Here is a 4,216-nt window from a genome sequence, read left to right on the forward strand (position 1 = left end):
GGATCTTGGAATAACGGTTCAGCATTCCTTGAAGATGGATTCCCATATAGATAGGAGGTGAAGAAGGCTTTTGGTATGCTGGCCTTTATAAATCATAGCACAGAATATAGGAGCTGGGAGGTGATGTTGAGACTGTTTAAGGCATTGGTGAGACAAGTTTGGAGTATTGTGTGCACTTCTGGTCTCCAAATTATGGGAAGGATATAAATAAGGTAGAGAGGATGCAAAGAAGGTTTATAAAAATGTAGTATCTTGAATACGGAGAAAGATTTAGTAGATTGGGACTTTATTCTTTGGAGCATAGAAGGTTGAGAGGGGATTTGATAGAGGTATTTAAAATTATGAAGGGTAGATGTGAATAGGCTCTTTCCCCTGAGGGTAGGGGAGATTGGAATAAAGGGTCATAAGTTAAGGATTAGGGGGCAAAACTTTAGGAGCAATATAAGAGGATGCTTCTTCACTCAGAGATTGGTGGCTGCGTGGAATGATCTACTGGAAGAAGTAGTTGCGGCAGGGTCAATTCTGTCATTTAAGAGGAGGTAGAAGAGTATGTGACTGTGAGGGGATTGGAGGGTTATGGGCATGGGAGTGGATAAGTGGAACTAGTGGACTTTCACAAAAATCGGTGCTGACTAGAAGGGCCGATATGGCCTGTTTTCATACTGTAAATTGTTATATGGTTATATGGATTGCCTGATACCAATAAACTTGGAGGTGTGAGAAGTGAAATTGGACTGTGAATCAAAGAACTTTTCTGAACTTATACATATTACATACACGTGCACTTAGAATTAGAAGGGGGGGTTAAGTTAATAGTAATAAATTAAAGTTTGATCCTGTTTTTATGTTTAAAGAAAATTAAAAACGACTTTGATTTAAGTAACCATTCGTCTTCGTGACTTTTTATTGCTGCTGGGTTTTGGGGTCCTTTGGGCCCGTAACAAGGGAATAAGCTTCACTCACTGAAACCTAAGAAGGATGGTGGTTATGGCCTAAGCGAATTTGAGATTTTACTATTGGGCAGTTAATACTCGCTATATGTTTTTTTTTAACTTGGATAAATTTGATCGTACCCTCTGGGTAGATTTGGAATTGAATTGAAATCTGTCCCAAATTATTCCTTAGCTTCTTTTCTAGGACCAGCATTACCTTTTAGACTATCTAAGATCAGTAAATATATTTCCAATCCAATTATTGAATATTCATTTTGTATTTGATTTCAATTTCAAAGGTTTTTTGGACTAAAACATTTTGCCTTGGCTAATAGATATTTTAATTGGTTTTTTTTAAACACCATCTACTCTTGGGTGAACATTTGGAAGATTAAAGGAATGATCTCTTTTGTAGATTTATTAGCTGATGGTGGTTTGATGTCTTTGAACAACTTTCTACCAAATATAATTTACCATATATGCATTTCTTAAATATATCTATGGATTAGAAATTTCCTGAATACAGTAATGTCTAATTATCTAACATTACAACAACAAGATTTACTTGATACTTGTTCAGTTAAATCTGTTTCAGAAGAGTTTCATTTGTGCTATTTATACTCTTATATTAAATTTGAGATCAATCCCCATCGATAAGATTCAACAAACATGAGAATCAGAATTTCAACTCACATTATCTCCTGAAACACAGGGAAGAATGATTAGATTAGTTAATACTTCTTCACTTTGAGCACATCATTCCTTAATAGTTGAAAATAGTTCATTGAGCTTATATTGCCTGTAGATAAATAGCTCGCATCTTTCCTAATACGAGCTCTACTTGTGATGGATGCAATACTGAGGTGGCTTCATTGACTCTTATGTTTTGGTCCTGTCCCATGTTAGAAGGATTTTGGAAATATATTTTTTAAACTCTCAATGATCCTGGTTATTCAATTGTAACCTCACACCTTAACTGCTTTTTTGGAATTACAGATGTAGGTTGCATATTGAGTTATAGCTTTTGCTACACAATTAGCTAGAAGAGCCATTTTGCTTAAATGGGAAGACTCTGATTCTCCGACATTATTTCAATGGGTTTCTCATGTTGTCTTTCTTAAGTCTAGAAAACATCAGAAAACAACATACTTTAGGTGCAACAACTAAATTTGAAGAAACATGGAAACTATTTATTGATGACTTTCATGGGATATAACTGGCATTATTCTATGAATTAACTCTTCTTTTCCAGACATAATATAATTCTTGCCATTTTTATTGCCTGTCGGTATGGACCAGAGCGATGTATTTGACAAATCCTCGAGATAGGCCACTCAGTTGTTTTTCTTTTATTTTATTATATGTTTTTTTTGTAGTAGATTAGTTGGGGTTTTTTATATACAATATTATAAATATTTATCTCTTTTTTTCTTTATTAGGAAAATTATTTCTAATATGTTACATCTTCACTCTGGAATTTATATATGCTATTTATACTATGTAAATGGACTATGTAGAATTGTATTATTTCATTTCTTCTACTGTGCATATTATGAAATGTTAATAAAAAGATAGAAAAAGAAAGAAGAATGAACTAGAGGGAGGAAAAGGAAGAGATAGGGAGGGGAAAGAGGACAAGATGTACAGAGGGTGGGAAATGGAGGGAGAGTAAGGAACAGGGAAAGAGTAAGTGAGAAAAGGGAGACATAGTAGAGTGATAGAGGGAGAGAGAAACTGAGAGGAGGGAGATGGAGTTTTCAAAGGCAAATGGTTGTGGTAAACCACTGTATGTATATATTTATCTGTTTGGACACACCCATTGGCCAACTGTACCTCCCACAGGCTCCTGAATAAAGGTGATTGTTCCACAGCCCCCTTCCCAGTGCAGGACATACATGCCTTAGTTCTATAGCAAATAAAAGCCTCTTAGTTTGCTCAACTTCAGTCTCTTAGAGTCATCAATGGTGCATCAGTGACCATCTTGTACAGGATGCCCTATCCCTGTGCCTGACCCATACACAAAGATAGAGGCCATCTCTGAGCTCTGCCTCTCTGGTAGGAACAAACACTCAGCCCATGTTGATTTTGGGAGCAAACTGAAACTCATGTCAACTTTGAAAAAAGAATAGAATTTTGTAAAGCAGCAGAGAAATGTACCTCATCCAGAGCAATGAAGACAAGGTCCGGAACCAAAGCTCAAGTGCACTCAAAGAACCAGTTCAACCCCTCTCCTGGTCCCAAGGACAGAGTTGGCAGTCAGAAGGAGATTCAAACGTAGGTCCGTGTCAGCAGCTACAATGCACATAGAACAATACAGGCTCATCACTTAGCAACTGAACAATGGGCAAAGGCTGAGCAGGTGACCTTTACTGCAGAACATCTTGATGACGAGATTCGTCCTTGAATTGGGAACCTTCCAGCATTTTGTTGTAGAGAAAAGAATGATGTCTGTGAGTGTTGGAAACTTTAAGCGGGGCAGGCAGCATCTGTGGAGAGAGAAACAGAGCTAATGCTTCAGGTCAATTACCTTCTATGAGTACTGGCCAGTTCTAATGAAAACTAGCAAGGTTGGTTATCTGAGCTAAACTGAGTTTGAGCTCTGAGCACTGTAACCAAGGTTTGCTCTTTCTTAATGATGTTCCAAGGTTTGGGAGATGACTCTCATTATTTTATTCTTGTTTTACAGCCTCAAAATGGCTTCTTTGACTTTCATTGACATAACCCTAGTCCTCTTGTTGAAAAATGGCAACTACAGACTCCAAAGGTGATCAAAAGCTTCGAAGCCCAGCTCTCTTATACCTGCAAAAGTGAAACAATTAAACATACCTGAGTAATCACAAAAATACCTGGAAGTCAAATGGGTGCCCTGAAATTAGGGGATTATGTATAAAAAGCACTGTAATTTCTACATAGTCAAACTAAAATGTATACAAATAACCTTGAATAAAATCTGGAATGTGCACTTTATTCATGTGAATTATTTGATTAAAAAAATTAAATTGTGGAGCTCGGGCAAATAAAGGAAAAAAAAGGTGTCTTTGTCTCAAAAATTATGGAGGGCACTGTAGGAGAATGACCAATATCCATTCCAAGCCCACAGACTCCCCAGCTATCCCTCTTTCCTGGAAGGTCTCAATTTCATTCTCACAGCATTGTTCTGATAACATGGCTCGCCACATAAGTTGCTCAGAGATGGCATCAGTATTGATAATGAGCACCAGCTCAGCTGGGAAGTCATGTCTGGCCAGGTCATTGTGGGGATCCACTCAGCCCAGGATCCTTGA

At 37.4% G+C, this 4,216-nt stretch overlaps 1 long non-coding RNA gene across 1 annotated transcript; it reads left to right on the forward strand.

Moving 5' to 3' along the window:
- The first annotated feature begins 3,058 nt into the window (after positions 1-3,058).
- LOC138758816 (uncharacterized) lies at positions 3,059-3,899 on the forward strand. Its single transcript, XR_011354484.1, has 2 exons — positions 3,059-3,499; positions 3,619-3,899. It is a non-coding gene; the product is annotated as an uncharacterized lncRNA (long non-coding RNA).
- Positions 3,900-4,216: the final 317 nt, after the last annotated feature.

This window comes from Narcine bancroftii, chromosome 3, assembly GCF_036971445.1.
Source record: "Narcine bancroftii isolate sNarBan1 chromosome 3, sNarBan1.hap1, whole genome shotgun sequence".
NCBI classification, from domain to species: Eukaryota; Metazoa; Chordata; class Chondrichthyes; order Torpediniformes; family Narcinidae; genus Narcine; species Narcine bancroftii.